Below are 17,245 nucleotides of genomic sequence, written 5' to 3' on the forward strand. Positions count from 1 at the left end.
GGAACCACATTAGCTAATCTCAGTCATTCAGCACTTCACCTGTGGCCAGCAAAGTATTAAATATATCCACCAGGGCCCCAGCAATCTCTGGGTAATTAGCATGGGGTCAAAGAATGCTGGTCTAGGCAGTGACACCCACATCCCATGAAAGAATAAATAAAAATACATATGTCCCTCCTTACCTCTGACACACCTCACAGCTGCAGCAATCCTTTGTAACACCATTCAGGTCCTGACCACTCTCGATAACACTCTCACCACCTCCAGCACCTTCACCTCTCCCTGTTCCTATCGTGTCATTAAACCCTGACAATGATTCCCCTTCTCACTGCCTTCCCTCTGCTAGCAGACTCTTTACAATCCCTTCAAAACTTACTCCTAAAACAATCTCTCATTTCAGGATTTTAAGTACTTTGTGGTGATCTTCTCAGCCTGATAATCTAATATGATCCATTTTATCCTGAGTGAGGGACCGGTGGGGATTTCTTGCTGAGGTTTGGTCTGTTTCAGTGAAATGACCTTTTGAATGTTTGACACTTCCTTCAAATGTTTTCCACTGTTCATTTACAGACACATGTTTCAGTATGTTCAGCCTGTTTACCTTGGTCAGTTCTCCTCTCAAACTCATGTAATTGTCTATTTTTGTTTCTAGTTGTAGTTTGTCCTTTCTGTGATTCACTTTAAAACTTTATATTTCTTTAAACTGCACTTTATCACAATTTCCCAGAGGATCTCTCCAAGTGACATTACTCATTCACGAAGTGTCATCACACAACTGTCGCTCTGCGATAGTTATGTCCCTAGTCAGTTGCGCAATGTGTTAATCAAAGAAACACTGAAAAAGAAATTCTCCGAACTCCTCTTCCAATATCACTCTTGTCAGTGTGATTGTCCCAGATTATGCGAATATTGACATTTCACTAAATTTTCACAGTGCCTTTATTAAAAATTCCATTGAATTCCTGCTTATTGCAGTGATGGGCAATGAAATACTGTTCCGTGGTCTAAAACTGTTCTGCTGCTTGTGTCCCTGGTAAGTAATAGCCAGAATTTACATTCAGACTTACTCTACTTCATGATCTGAGACCAAATGCTTTCTCTGTAAGGCCTTTGTTATCCATTATTGTTAGCGTTGCCCATTTTGCCTGAGTTTCTGCATGGTTGTGAACCATTGAATATTTATGTTCCACCTTTTGTTCACCCTGTTACCCCATCTCCCTGGTGATAAATCTCTTTTATCTCTGTCACAAATCCATCTACCTTGATGCAGAGACTTTGTCTATTAAAATAAAACATAATTTACTCTTTTCCACAATTTCCTGTCACAAATCGATTTGCTGATGTACAGTTTTAGTTAAACTTTGTCCCATCTGTTCCTTTCTGTTGTCTTCAGCTACATTCCCATGCTGCTCTGATGCTTAACCTTTTCTCTTTGGATTTGGAGAGCTCCTTTCACCTGAACCCTGTCCCTGCGTCCTCTCTGTCAGTTTAAAGCCCTGTCCATAAACCTACTGACGTGCACACTGGTCCCAGCACGGTTCCAGTGGAACAATCTGAATGGATTTTTTTAAAAATCAGGTATGGGATGTGGATGTCTCTGGCTGACTAGCCTTTATTGCCTATCCCTTGCTGCCCTTGAGCTAAGCAGCTGGCTCGGCCATTTCAGAGGGCAATTGAGAGGCAAACACTTTGCTGTGGGTATGTCCTGCAGACCACGTGAGAGTGAACTGTTGTCTTTCTCTGAAGGTCAAGTGTTTGGATTTTTATCAATACTTATTTATGGATGGTTAATTCCAATTTTTAAAAAGTATATTCATTTAAAATGCCACCATTTCAAATGGTGGTATTCAAACCTGCCTCCCCTGAACATTAGCTGAAGTTTGGGATACATGCTCTCGCAATAATACCACGAGGCCATCACTTCGCCTGCTCACTGGTTGCTCATTCCTGACCAGTTATACCAGTGCATCATGAAGCAAAACCCGTTCTTCCGTCACAATTGTGCGATGCTGCCATCTTCCTGCACTCTAGTGCTATCACTCAGTCTCTCTCCATGTGGTATCCTTCACTGTGAGGGTCTAATTACTCTGTCAGCACCTCTCACTTTTGCATCTACTGCAGATCCTGAGCCAACAGAATTCTCCACTCTAAAGTAACGCCGCAGCACAGGCCATAGATGAAGACTGGGATTTTCCAGATCTCTGTGGAACTCAGTGCCATTCTCCACATGTAACCCTGACTGCATCAGTCTAATTTCCCATTCTGTCTATCTCTCTATCTCCTGTAGGTACTCAGGAAGTTCCTGACTCAATAGACTTCCCAACTGCTGGGTGTATCGTCCATCGCCACATTGAAGATGGTCGGTCAGCCAGAGAGACAAAGTGCAGTGAGATCTGGAGCCTTCAATAAATCCTGCAGTGAGGTAAGATCACTTACAGTGCACAGAGCAGAGAGCAATGAGAGGGCTCCAAACATCAGCTAACAAGACATGACATGGATATAGTGCCAGAGGGGGAGCACGGTACAGACATACCCAGGCTCAGTCACTACCCCGACTGTAAGTTTTGTTGTACTAAGTCGGCACCGGGGTGTCACAGTTATCAATCCAGGCCTGTGCTGTCTTAGCGAACATCAGTACAACAGAGGGGAAAGCAGGCTTCCCATGAGTGGGTTGTAATGCTGACTGGGAACTTTCTGTACTGTGCTGTCCCTCCAACACTGTACCTATGTCACGTCTTGTGGACCCAATATCTGACATCTCCCACATATCCGTTGCTCAAATTCCTGCTGACTGCTGAGGACCTGTAGTACAGTCATATCAAACTGACGACACATTCTCATTTCTCAATTGCACTATTACAGCTTCACTAAGTGATCGCCAGGAATATCCTCTCTCAATTCTGCAGTGATGTTTTCACTGATCAAAACATCCGCTCCTCTTCCTCCTCAAATGCCTCTCTTTCTCTTCTTCCTGTAGTATCTGTACCCCAGAACATTAAGTTGCTTGGCCTATCCTTCCCTCAGCTGTACCTATGTAGTTCCTGTGATATCCCAGTCCCATGTTCCTATCCATGCCGTGCATTCATCTGCCTTTCCTGTCAGCCATTTTATATCAAAGTAAATGCAGCTTAATACATCAGTTTTCCCTCATCGCCTGCTGTGCTCTTGCCTGCCTTGTCAATTGAAATGACTGTCTTGAAATTCTGATCCAGCCTCAACCTTCAGACTGTAGCCTGAGACCGTCCCCCTCACTGTGGACAACACCTTCACCTTTCATGTAATCTGGAAACCTACTAATGATACCTTCTGCTTTCACATCCAACTCATTAATGTACATAATAAACAGCAACGGTTGCTGCACAGATCCCTGTGGTACACCCGCTGGGCAAAGGTTTTCAATCACAAAACCAATCCTCCACCAATTTTGGATCCAATTTGCCAACTTGCTTTGGATCCCATGGGCTCTTCCCATTTGGATGAGCCCTCCATGTGGGACCTTGTCAAAGACCTTAATGAACTCCATGGAACCCACATCATCTGCACTGCCCTTATCAATATTTTTAATTGTAATTTCAAAGAAAAATTAGCTGAATTCATCAGACAGAATCTTCTCCTACCAAATCCGTACTGAGTATCCCTAATCGATCCCTACCTGTCCAATTATTGATTCAAATTGACCCTCACAATTGTTTCCAATAATTTCCCTCACACTGATGTTGGGCTATACACTCTAAATACCTGGCCTATCCCTGCTACCCTTCTTGAATTTCACCTGTGGCCAGCAAAGTATTAAATTTCTCTGCCAGGGCCCCAGCAATCTGCTCCCTTACCTTCCACAGCAGCCTAAGACACATTTCATTGGGCACTGGGGATTTCTACACTTTTTATGCCTGTGAAAACATTTAATACCTCCTCCTTATTGATCTTAACATGTTTTGGGACCACACCATTCCACTTAAATCCCTGGCTACAATGTCTTTCTCCTGTGTGAATAAAGATGGGAAGGACTCATTGAAGACCTCACCTACTTTCTCTGGCTCCATGTACCGATTGTCCCTTTGGTTTCTAATAGGCACCACTCTTTCCCCAGTAATCCTCTTACTCTAACAAGCTGATAAAATACCTTGTGGCTTTTACTCAATCATATCTGCCAAATATATTTCTTGTCTATTGTTTGCCTTTCATTTTCGACAATCCTCTTTCACTCACTGAAATTTTGAAGAACTTCACCTGTTTTTATTGCATTGTACTTCCTTTATGAAACTCACAATATCGCTGAATCAGTGTTTGCTGGACATGTGGCCTTTACTATTCACTCGACAGGAACACGCTGGCCCTGAATTCTCACTGTATCACTTTAAAATACTCCCACTTTCTGAATATAGACCCAACTGCAGGTTGGTCCTCACAGACTCTGTCTAATGATACTGATAGGAGATACTGATACTATTGATACTGATAGGAGATACTGATACTATTGATACTGATAGGTGACTCCGTTGTGAGAGGGACAAGCAGGAGACTGTGTGGCTGAGAAACGACCCCAGGATGGTCTGCTCCCTCCCGGGTACCAGGGTCAAGAATATCTCTGAGCAGTTGCAGAACATTTTGAAAGGGGAGCATGAACAGCCAGAGGTCATTGTGCAATTGGTACACATGCCATAGTTAAACAAAGGGATGGGGGTCTTGTGAAATGTGCACAGGTAGTTCGATTAGATTAGATTCGCTACATTATAGAAACAGGTCCTTTGGCCCAACAAGTCCACACCGACCCACCAAAGAGTAACTCACCCAGACGCATTCCCCTCCCCTATATTTACCCTTGACTAACACACCTGACACTATGGGCGATTTAGCATGGCCAATTCACCTAACCTGTACATCTTTGGATTGTGGGAGGAAACCGGAGCACCCAGAAGAACCCCACTCAGTTTGGTAAGAAGTTAAAAAGCAAGACCTCAGGAGAAGTGATCTCCCGATTACCCCCAGTACCATGTGCCAGTGAGGATAGAAATAGAAAGATAGGCCAGATGGATATGTGATTGAGGAGCTCTTAAAGTGGGCAGGCTTGTCAGTTCTTGGATCACTGGGACCTCTTCTGAGGTCGAGGTGACAGGTTAGACTTGAAGCAGAGGGGCACCAGCAACCCGTGGGGTGATTTGTTCATGTTACCCGGGAGGGTTTAAACTAGTTTGTCAGGGGGCAGGGACTCTGAATAAGAGAGGGACCATTGACCTGTCAGGGGAAAATACATCAGCCATCGAGAGCAAGTTTCCTATTCAGGATATCCAGGGACACAGTCAAGGCAGGGAAAAGACTTCTGGTTTAAAGGGCATTTATTTCAACGCACGAGGCCTGATTGGTAAGGCAGATGGTCTCAGAGCATGGATTAGCTCTGGGGACTGGGATATTATAGCCATAACAGAAACATGGCTGAGAGAAGGGCAGGACTTGCTGCTCAGTATTCCAGGATAAAGAAGCTACAGGAGTGATAGAAGGACAAGTATGTGAGGGGGTGAAGAGGGAGATTTGTCCTTTTGATAAGGGAAGACATAGCCACAGTGTTCAGAGAGGATGCTCTTAAGTGGTCATCAAATGAGGTCACATGGTTAGAAATTAAAAAGAAGAAGGGGGGGGGGGTCACTTTGTTGGGACTGTATTGTAGACTGTTGTAGACCCAACAGATACCAGAGGAGCAGATGTGTAGAGAGATTGCAGATAACTATAGGAATAATAGAGGAGTATTGGCTGGAGATTTTAATTTTCCCTGTATTGACTGGACCAGCCAGAGTATAAAAGACCTGGAAGGAGAGCAATTTTTCAAATGTGTCCAAGAAAGGTTCCTAAATTAATATGCAGAGGGCCCTATTCTACTCAGGCAGGTGCAACACGAGGCCTTCCCTCAGAAAACAAGGTTGGGCAAGTGACTGAAGTGTCAGTCGGAAAGCACTTTGGGTCCAGTGCCCACAATTGTCTTCATTTTAACATAGTTATGGAAAAAGATAGGAGAGGTCACAATTGAAGAGGAAAACTGGAACAGGGCCAGGTTTGGGGCCATTAAGCAGGAGCTGGCCAGCATCAATGCCGTGAATTTAAAATTGCATAACAGCCGGTTGTCGTCCAACTCGCTTTGGAAGCGCTGGTGATCACTGTAACAGATGAAAGGCTTAAACTAAATTTGTTTTCTATTATATTCCATGTTACTGCCATCCTGTTGCTATAAATTCTATGCTTTAGGATTGTGCTCCACAACCACCTGATGAAGAAGCAATGCTCTGAAAGCTAGTGCTTTCATATAAACCGGTTGGACTGGAACCGAATGTCGGGTGATTTTTAACTTCGTACACCTCCAGTCCAACACCGGCACCTCTATATTATGATTCCAATCATTTGGTGAGTCTGTTTGAAGGAAAAGGAACAACTGGCAAATGGGAGGCTTTTCAAAGTGTGATATCAAGAATCCAGGGCCAGTGTGCTCCATTGGGGTAAAGGGAAAAGCTGGCAGGGTTAGGGATCCTTGGCTGATGAGGGATAATAAAGCTCTTGTCTTGAAACGAAGACTGCATGCATTGGGTTTAAGCTATCCATATCTACATGAACTCTTCTATTCTTAAAGACACGATCAATCTGTGGAGACCCTACAATCATCTCAGTCCCTGTAACACTCCCAACAGTCATTCCAATGCCTGTGATTCTTCCGATCCAGTTCCTACAAAACCAACTATCTATGTGATATCTTTTCATTGCCAGCACCCACCCTGTCAATGTAAACTCCTCCAGTGTCTCCATCCATCTACTCATTTCCATAATCTTCTCCAGCTCTTACATGTGTAAACATCACCCTCCCCTCCAACTCTTCCCACTTTGACCAAACTGGAGGAGGTTACTAATGCTCCCTAATCTGTGAAACAGTCTCCAACCAAAATTGCTGTTTTTATCACTGGAAAATCTGTATGATTCCACACCCTCCATGTCTAAATAACCTGCAGAAGCTAAGCCTTCCTGTATCTATAAACATCTTCAGTCACGACTACCCTCCATATGCCTGTTCGTTTTTCCAATCTGTGCAACCCACTTTATCTCTGTACTCAGCTCCATTCACCTGAAACATTCCTGTCTGTGTAAAACACCCCATCCTACCAACATCCTTATCACTGTAAACTGATCCATCCCTCCCAAACTCCCCAGCTCCATGAAACACCGTAGGCCCTACAGCTCTCCACATTTCTTAACCTCCTGTGGCTCTATGCACCTCCCTCCCTGTGAAAACACCTCCTCTTTGTGTTTCTTCATTCAGACCCTATCCTCTCCAGCTTCCTGAAAATCTTCCTGCCATCATAACCCTCGCTATTTAGAACATAGAATAGGACAGCCCAGTACAAGCCCTTCAACCCTCGATATTGTGCTGACCTTTTATTCTACTCTTAAGACTAAACTAACCTACATACCCTACATTTTGCTATAATCGCTGAGCTTATGCAAGAGTTGCTTAGATGTCCGTAATGTGTCTGAATCTACTACCACGGCTGGCAGTCCATTCCACGCAACCACCACTCTGTGAAAATAACTTACCTCTGACATCTAAGCTAAATCTTCCGCAAATTACCTTAAAAATATGTCCTCTTGTGAAATCCATTTTGCCATGGGAAGTTGTCTCTGGTTATCCACGCAATCGATGCCTCTCATTACCTTGCACACCTCTATCATGTTACCATTCTTCCTTCTTCACTCCGATCAGAAAAGTCTGAGTTTCCACAACTTAACTTCAATGGGCATGCCCTCCAGTCCAGGCAGCATATTACTAAGTATCCTCTGCACTGTCTTTAAAGCTTCTACATCCTTCCTATAATGAGGTGAACAGAACTGTTCACAGTATTCCAAGTGTGGTGTAACTGGGGCTCTATAGAGCTGCAGCAAACCCTGGATCTCTTAAACTCAATCCCCTGCTAATGAAAGCCAACACAGCATACGCCTTCTTAACACCCTCTCAACTTGAGTAGTAACTTCAGGGACAAAGGAACCCTCTGTTCGTGCACACTGCTAAGTATCCTGCCTTTAACCATGTAAAGTATTTTTTTCTACAGAATCCTCCAATCTGAAACCATCCCTATCTTTGTAACTTTCTCCAGTCCCTACAACACTCTAAAACTGTGAAACCTCCTCCCTATATTCCTAATGTCTGCAAAATCCTCCAGTCCCGATATCCCTCCCTAACTCTGTAAATGCCACCGGCCTCCAGTGCCCTTCTGGGGAACATTGCAGAGGAATGTAGAATTGTAGAGCCCGGGCCATGTTACAGAGGTAGGAAGGGCTGCAGAACCTGGAGGATGGTACTAATGTAGGAAGGGACGTGGGTCCTGTAGGAGTGTAGAGGGAGCGGGATTCATAGAACCTGCAAGATGGAACCAAGAATGGGTTGTGGAACATGAAGGATGTTATGATTTGAACCACAGATCATTTTTGATTTGACCATTCAGCCCCTCTTAGAGTCAAAGAGATGTACAGCATGGAAACAGACCCTTCGGTCCAAGCCGACCAGATATCCCAACCCAATCTAGTCCCACCTACCAGCATCTGGTCCACATTCTTGCAAACCCTTCCTATTCCTCTACCTATCCGGATGTCTTTGTATCAGCCTCCACCACTTCCTCTGGCATCTCATTCCATACACGTACCACCCTCTGCGTGAAAAAAAATGCCCCTTAAGTCTCTTTTATATCTTTCCCTCTAATGAGAAACCTATGCCCTCCAGTTCTGGACTCCCACACCCAAGGGTAAAGATTTTGTCTCTTTACCCTCTCCATGCCCCTCATAATTTTATAAACCACTATAAGGTCACCCCTCAGCCTTCAACGTTCTGGGAAAAACAGCCCCAGCCTGTTCAGCCTCTCCCAAGAGCTCCAATCCTAGCAACATCCTTGTAAACATTTTCTGAACCCTTTCAAGTTTCACGACATCCTTCCGATAGGAAGGTGACCAGAATTGCCCACAATATTCCAAAAGTGACCTAATCAATGTCCTGGAGAGCCACAACATGTCCTCCCAACTCTTGTGCTCAATATTCTGACCAATAAAAGAAAGCAGACCAAATGCCGCCTTCACTATCCTACCTACCTCCGACTCTGCGTTCAAGGAGCTATGAACCTGCACTCCAATATCTCTATGTTCAGCAACACTTCGTCAGACCTTACTACTAAGTGTGTATGTCCAGCAAAGATTTGCTTTTGCAAAATACAGCACCCCGCATATATCTGAATTAATCTCCATCTGCCACTTCTCAGCCCATTTGCCCATCTGATCAAGATCCCATTGTAAACGGAAGTAAACTCTTTCACTGACCACTACACCTCCAATTTTGTGGTCAACTGAACACTTACAAACTATACCTCTTATGCTCACATCCAAATCATTTATGTAAACAATGCAAAGTATTGGACCCAGCACCGATCCTTGTGGCAATCCACTGGTCACATGCCTCCAGTTTGAAAGCCAACTCTCCACCACCATCTTCTGTCTTCTACCTTTGAGCCAGTTCTGTACCAATTGGCTAGTTCTCCCTGTATTCCGTGAGATCTAATCTTGCTAACCAGTCTCCCATGGGGAATCTTGTTGAACGCCTTACTGAAGTCCATATAGATCACATCCACCGCTCTGCCCTCATCAATCCTCGATGTTACTTCTTGAAAAATCACAATCAAGTTTGTGAGACATTATTTCCCACTCACAAAGCAATGTCGACTATCCCTAATCAGTTCTTGCCTTTCCAAATACATGTATATCCTGTCCCTTCCAATTCCCTCCCAACAACTTGCCCACCGATGTCAGGCTCACCAGTCTATCGTTCCTTGGCTTTTCCCTACTGTCTTCCTTAAATAGTAGCAACATGATAGCCAACCCCCAGTCTTCTGGCTCTGATATCCTGTTTCTAGAGATCTTTACCGGAATGGGTGAGCACAGCTTCAAGTTGCCAGGCTGACAGATGTGAATTCCGATGTGAATCTATTAGCCAATTATGTGTGTGTTCCTGATACTGACCTGGTGGTGCTCTGGTAGAAAGCACTCTCGGTGGATCTGGTAACATCCAGGTCTATGTTACTGACCAGAGCTCACACCTCATCAAAGCCTCCATTTGGAATGTTCTTTATTTTAATATTTTTAAATGGCAGTTTTGTGAGATGCAGGAATTGAGGAGTTGTCATTTTTGAAAGAATGAAACTTGTGTCATTGACCCTGGCCCATGCAATGGGGATTTGTGGATTCTGTTGTTCTCTGCAGACTATCACTCAGAGGATTGTATCACCAGGGAATCTGAGTGCAGATGGTCTTCGCCTGGTAGAGTGTGAATTTACCAGTTTATGTCGGCTTGGACACCGTGTTGCTGGAGAATGTATAACTGTGTAAATACTTCGCCGACTGGTTCAGGGGTGAGTGCACTGGGCCCTGAGTACCAGGAACTGGGAAACCTCATGCTGTTTGTATGTGGGGCTTGGCACCAGACTGGGTGAGAGAAGCTCCCTGAGTAAATGACAGGTATGGAGCTTGGGGTCCTCCTGCTGTGTTTGACCTTGTGCCATATTGTTATCTCCCTCTCATGAATGAGCGTGTCATGTTCTCCAGTCCTGACAGTGTCCACTCCCGGTAAACCCTTCCAGCTGTTGAACATCTCCGTTCTCTCTCACTCCCTCAAGCCCATCCAACCTCGCCTTGGTCTCATATCTCCTGCAGTCCCAACCGACCTTGCTCTTTGTTATCGCATTGCATTGCTTTGAGCTGTGTGGGAACAAATCTAGAGGAGGTTTGGGCCATTGGAAGAAAAAGATCAGTGCCCATTCTTCATCTTTGTCAAACAGAGTCTCCTTGTCTGCCTCTCTCCCATAAGAGGAAGGAAGCATCCTTTCAGGATCCACCCTGTCCATTCCCCTGAGGATCTGTACATTTTAATGAGCAAGACTGTCGTCCTGATGACCCTCAGTGGCACAGCACCGAAGTGACCTGTTTATGTTCCTATAATGTTTGCGACCACTTCCTTTTGCTCGATCCCTCCATCATTCTGGACAGTGCTCCAAGCAATAATTACTGAGAATTCTCAAACCCTCTATCTCTGTAAACTCCCCACATTCCTACAATCCTCCTTTTCTGTGAGAACCCCTCCAGCTTCTACAGTCCAGCAAATTATTGCAACTCCTCCAGCCCTCACCATCTCCGTATGCTCCAGTCACTATATTTCTCCATGCATCTGTAAACCCCTCCAGCCCCTCCAGATCTACCTATCTTTCCAAAGTCCAACAGTTCCAAAAACCATCCCTCTGCATGGAACTTCCACCAGAGACCACTGGCCACCATATCTCTGCAATCCCCTGCACTTCTCTCTATCTCTGTTCCCAGCTTCAGTCCCTATAACCCTACTTCCATGTACAACATCATCAAGTCCGTGCAATCCTCCCGAACTGTGGAACCACCAAAACACCTTACAATTCTATCTCTGTCTCTAACTGCCTGCAGTGATTTTGGCAATTAGAGTCAGAAAATCATAGAGATGTACAGCATGGAAACAAACCCTTCGGTCCAACTCGTCCATGCAAATCCAGTCGCACCAACCAGCACCTGGCCCATCTCCCTCTAAACCCTTCCTATTCATGTACCCATCCAGATGCCTTTTAACTGTTGCAATTGTACTAGCCTCCACCACTTCCTCTGGCAGCTCATTCCGTACACGTACCGCCCTCTGCGTGAAATCGTAGCCCCTTCCGTCTCTTTTATATCTTTCCCCTCTCATCCTAAACCTAAGCCCTATAGTTCTGGACACCCAACCCCATGGAAAAGACTTTGTCTATTTATCCTATCCATGCCCCTCATAATTTTGTAAACCTCTGTAAGGTCATCCCTCAACCTCTGATGCTCCAGGGAAAACAGCCCCAGCCTGTTCAGCCTCTCCCTATAGCTCAAATCCTCCAACCCTGGCAATATCCTTGTCAATCTTTTCTGAACCCTTTCAAGTTTCATACATCCTTCTGATAGGAAGGAGACAAAAATTGCACATGTTATTCCAAAAGTGGCGTAACCAATGTCCCGTACAGCTGCAACATGACCTCCCAACTCTTGTACTCAATACTCTGACCAATAAAGGAATGCATACCAAGTGCTTTCTTTGCTATCCTATCGACCTGTAACTCTATTTTCAAGGAACTCTGTATTTCATTTGAAAAATTGGAGAGACAGATGGAGTGGCCTGAGGTCTTGTGGGTAAAGCTAGTTCAGTCTAAGCTATTAGGCAGAGCCAGTGAGGTATTTGCAGCGCTGTCTCATGAGTGGTCAAGAGATTATGCACATGTCAAACAGGCTATTATAAGCACTTATGGATTAGTACCAGAAGCATAGCGATAGCGGTTCAGAAACATAAAGAAGGAAACAGGACAGACTTATGTGGAGTTCTAAAGTATTAAGCATAGTAATCTTTCTGCAACATCTCCAGTCTCCATGCGTCTCTCTGTCATGTTGAGCTGCTCCAACCCCCACAAGCTTTCCTGCCTGTGTACATGATCAAGTTGATACAACCCTTCTGATTTCTGTTGTGTCCTGCAGACCGGTTTTTGTGAATTCTGCCGACCACTAATACTCTCCCTATCTGTGTAAATGCCCCCAGCCACTGCAATCCCCATTACTTTGCAGCCCCCATCAGACCCGAAAGCCATCGCTATCTGTGAAAGCACCTTCAGGTCTATATCCTTCAACGTGCTGAAACCTGCTCTCACCATTGCAACCCCCATTATTTCCTTACATTGTTGAGTCTCGAAAACCATCCCTATCAGTTCAATCTACTCCACTGCATACAACACTCCCAGTCTGTGTAATCTCTTCAATTCCTTCAGTTCCAATATACCTATGTATTGGTGTGACTGCTTTGTGGCCATTGTATCCTCATTTATATCTGCAAAGGTCTCTGCTCACTGTAGCACATCCAATGCTCAGAAGTGAATATGGTCTCTCACAAGCCTCTCTATGACTCTCTTGTCCAGTCTCTACAAGCTTCCCTATCCCTGTCGTAACTTGCAGCATGCACACTCTATGAAGTACAGTACAGAGCATAAAATCATCTCTCCTTTCAAGTTTATTCAGTCCACAACTTCCTCCCTATCCGTGCAACATTCTCCAGTCTATATCAACTTCCATGTGCTTGCAATATTCTCCAGTCCATACCATCTTTCCTATCACTGTGATATTCTCCAGATCCCACAACTGTTGTTAAATGTACCACATCCTGGAATCATGCGAATGTTTCTACACCCTGATCAGTATAGTCCATGTAACGATCCACAACCCTACATACATCCCTATCTCTGGAATCTAATCAAAGATGCTGTATCTCTCTAATTTCCTTCAAACAATAAAATGTTTTCTCCTGTGAACGTTCGCTAGCAACTGCAGCTATGCTTAACCCTGCAACATCGCCGCACTCCCAAACTTCTCTCCAACTCTGTGACCTCTATCCATCCCTCAAAGACCCTCTCTCGGTGACACGCGCCATGCATTTCCAACAAGGCAGATGGAATGACAGCATTAACTGAAGAGAACAGATATGATCGAAATGTTGTTATGGAGATGTGGCTGCAGAATGACCATGGCTGGGATGTGATTATTGAGGGGTTGTAGGGAGTTAGGCAGGATCAGTAAAAAACCAAGGTCCCATTTTGTTGTGAAGAAAGGATGCAGTCAGTGCATCCTGAGACAGCCAATTTAATCTGGGAATCAAAATATAGAGTCATGTTGAATGAACAACTTTCAAATAGCAAGGGAAATCTGGAAGATCAAATCACAATCCATGGAATCAATGGTCATTGGTAAGTTGGATATAATATTTTCTTGGTGATAGTAGACAGAGGCATGTGCAGTGGTGAATTTCTGATTGGACATCTGTGGCCAATGATCTTTCACAAGGATCAGTGCTGCGATATTTGTTTGTAATTTATCTCTGTGAATAAGATGAAAAGGTCAGCAGTTTGATTAGTAATTTTGCAGACAACATTTGGAAAGGCATGTAATGATTAGGGGTAGTTTGGGGAATTGTGGATAGTGAGGAAGACTGTTAAAGGTTGCAGCAGTGTGTAGATCAGCTGGAACGCTGGACAGAGAAATGGCAAATCGAATTTCATTGGACAAGTGTGAAGTGGTGCATTTATGAAGTCAAATGGAAGAGAAGCGCACTCATTGACTAATTGGAAACATTGATAAAACAGGCGACCTTGGGTGCAAATCCGTATTTCCCTGAAAATAACAACACAGCAGAATGTGGTGGTATAGGAGGAGTATGGTCACAGTACCTTTCATTGGTCACAGTACTGAGTACAGACGTTTGCATGTCATGTGACAGAATGAAACTTCATTTGGCCATCTTTGATATGTTGTGTGTAGGTCTCATCGACACACTACAGGAAGGATGTGGAGGCTTTGGGGAGGGTGCAACAGAGGGTTACCAGAATGTTGTCTGGATGAGAATGTGTTTACTGTAAGGAGTTTAGACACAGTTGGATTGTCTTGTGAGAGTATTGGAGCTGAGGGGTGACCTGGTACAGATATATAGCAATAGGAGAGGCATGGATAGTGTGGATAATTGGAATCCTTCTTCCAATGTCGAAATCTCAAATACTAGGGCACCTCGGTTTAAGGTGAGAGTGAGAAGTTTTATGTGAGATGAATGAGGAGAAAGTGAGGGCTGCAGATGCTGGAGATCAGAGCTGAAAATGTGTTGCTGGAAAAGCGCATCCAAGGAACAGGAGAATCGATGTTTCGGGCATAAGCCCTTCTTCAGGAATGAGGAAAGTGTGTCCAGCAGGCTAAGATAAAAGGTTGGGAGGAGGGACTTGAGGGAGGGGCGTTGGAAATGCGATAGGTGGAGGGAGGTCAAGGTGAGGGTGATAGGCCGCAGTGGGGTGGGGCGGAGAGGCCAGGAAGAAGATTGCAGGTTAGGAAGGCGGTGCTGAGTTCGAGGGATTTGACTGAGACAAGGTGGGGGGAGGGGAAATGAGGAAACTGGAGAAATCTGAGTTCGTCCCTTGTGGTTGGAGGGTTCCCAGGCAGAAGATGAGGCGCTCTTCCTCCAACCATCGTGTTGCCATGGTCTGGCGATGGAGGAGTCCAAGGACCTGCATATCCTTGGTGGAGTGGGAGGGGGAGTTAAAGTGTTGGGCTACGGGGTGGTTGGGTTGGTTGGTCCGGGTGTCCCAGAGGTGTTCTCTGAAACGTTCCGCAAGCAGGCGGCCTGTCTCCCCAATATAGAGGAGGCCACATCGGGTGCAGCGGATGCAATAGATGATGTGTGAAGAGGTGCAGGTGAATTTGTGGTGGATATGGAAGTGTCCCTTGGGGCCTTGGAGGGAAGTAAGGGGGGAGGTGTGGGCGCAAGTTTTGCATTTCGTGCGGTTGCAGGGGAAGGTGCCGGGAGTGGAGGTTGGGTTGGTGGGGGGTGTGGACCTGACGAGGGAGTCACGGAGGGAGTGGTCTTTTCGGAACGCTGATAGGTGAGGGGAGGGAAATATATCCCTGGTGGTGGGGTCCGTTTGGAGGTGGCGGAAATGACGGCGGATGATACGTTGTACATGAAGGTTGGTGGGGTGGTAGGTGAGGACCAGTGGGGTTCTGTCCTGGTGGCGGTTGGAGGGGCGGGGCTCAAGGGCGGAGGAGCGGGAAGTGGAAGAGATGCGGTGGAGGGCATCGTCGACTACGTCTGGTGGGAAATTGCGGTCCTTGAAGAAGGAGGCCATCTGGGTTGTACGGTTTTGGAACTGGTCCTCCTGGGAGCAGATGCAGTGGAGACGAAGGAATTGGGAATATGGGATGGCATTTTTACAGGGGGCAGAGTGGGAGGAGGTTTCGTCTCGGTAGCTGTGAGAGTCGGTCGGTTTATAGTAAATGTCCGTGTCGATTCGGTCACCCGAGATAGAAATGGAAAGGTCTAGGAAGGGGAGGGAGGAGTCTGAGACGGTCCAGGTGAATCTGAGGTCAGGGTGGAAGGTGTTGGTAAAATGGATGAACTGTTCAACCGCCTCGTGGGAGCATGAGGCAGCGCCGATACAGTCATCGATGTAGCGGAGGAAAAGGTGGGGGGTGGTGCCAGTGGAGCTGCGGAAGATGGACTGTTCCACATATCCCACGAAGAGGCAGGCATAGCTGGGGCCCATGCGGGTGCCCATGGCTACTCCTTTGGTTTGGAGGAAGTGGGAGGATTGGAAAGAGAAGTTGTTCAGGGTGAGGACTAGTTCAGTCAGTCGAAGGAGTGTGTCAATGGAAGGATACTGGTTGGTACGGTGGGAAAGGAAGAAGCGGAGGGCTTTAAGTCCTTCGTGATGGGGAATGGAGGTGTACAGGGACTGGATGTCCATGTGAGATGAATGAGACCAGTTTTCTTGACAGAGAGAGTGGAAGCTGCTCAGAAGGTGGGAGAGGTGGCAACCAGAGCATAGTTTTGAAGTGGCATTTAGACAGACACATGAACAGGCAGAGAATTGAGGGATATTGCCCATGTGCAGGCAGATGGGATTAGTTTAGAATAGCATCATGGTCAGCACAGCCATGGTGGGCCGAAGGGCCTATGACTCTGCTGTACTGTTCAATTTTCTAACTTCACAGCATCTACCCTGTCAAAACCCCTCAGAATCCTCGATGTTTCATTCAATTTCTCTCCCATTCTTCAAAACCCCATTCGGTTAAAGGTCAATCTACTCCACCTCTTCTCATTGGAAAATCCCGCCATCTCCAGGATCAGCCGAGTGAACCTTCCCTGGCCTGCCTCCAACACAAGAATGTCTTTCCTTAGGGCACTCATACTGTTCATTATAATCTAGGTGTGGTCTGACTTGTACCTTGCATCGTTTTAGCAAGACCTCCCTGTTTTGGGACCATTGCTGTTTGTCATTTTTATAAGTGACCTGGAGGAGGGGTTAGAAGGTTGGGTGAGCAAGTTTGCGGATGATACGAAAGTCGGAGGAGTTGTAGACAGTGAGGAAGGATGTGGCAGGTTACAGCGGGATATAGATAAGCTGCAGAGCTGGGCAGAAAGGTGGCAAATGGAGTTCAATGTAGCTAAGTGTGAGGTGATTCACTTTGGTAAGAGTAATAAAAAGATGGGGTAATGGTCGGATACTTGGTAGTGTGGATGAGCAGAGGGATCTTGGTGTTCATGTACACAGATTTTGAAAGTTGCCACCCAGGTAAATAGTGCGGTGAAGAAGGCATATGGCGTACTGGCTTT

Source organism: Chiloscyllium plagiosum, unplaced genomic scaffold (genome assembly GCF_037043375.1).
Source record: "Chiloscyllium plagiosum isolate Xiang-an unplaced genomic scaffold, Cpla_swu_hap1 HiC_scaffold_24, whole genome shotgun sequence".
Classification (NCBI taxonomy): domain Eukaryota; kingdom Metazoa; phylum Chordata; class Chondrichthyes; order Orectolobiformes; family Hemiscylliidae; genus Chiloscyllium; species Chiloscyllium plagiosum.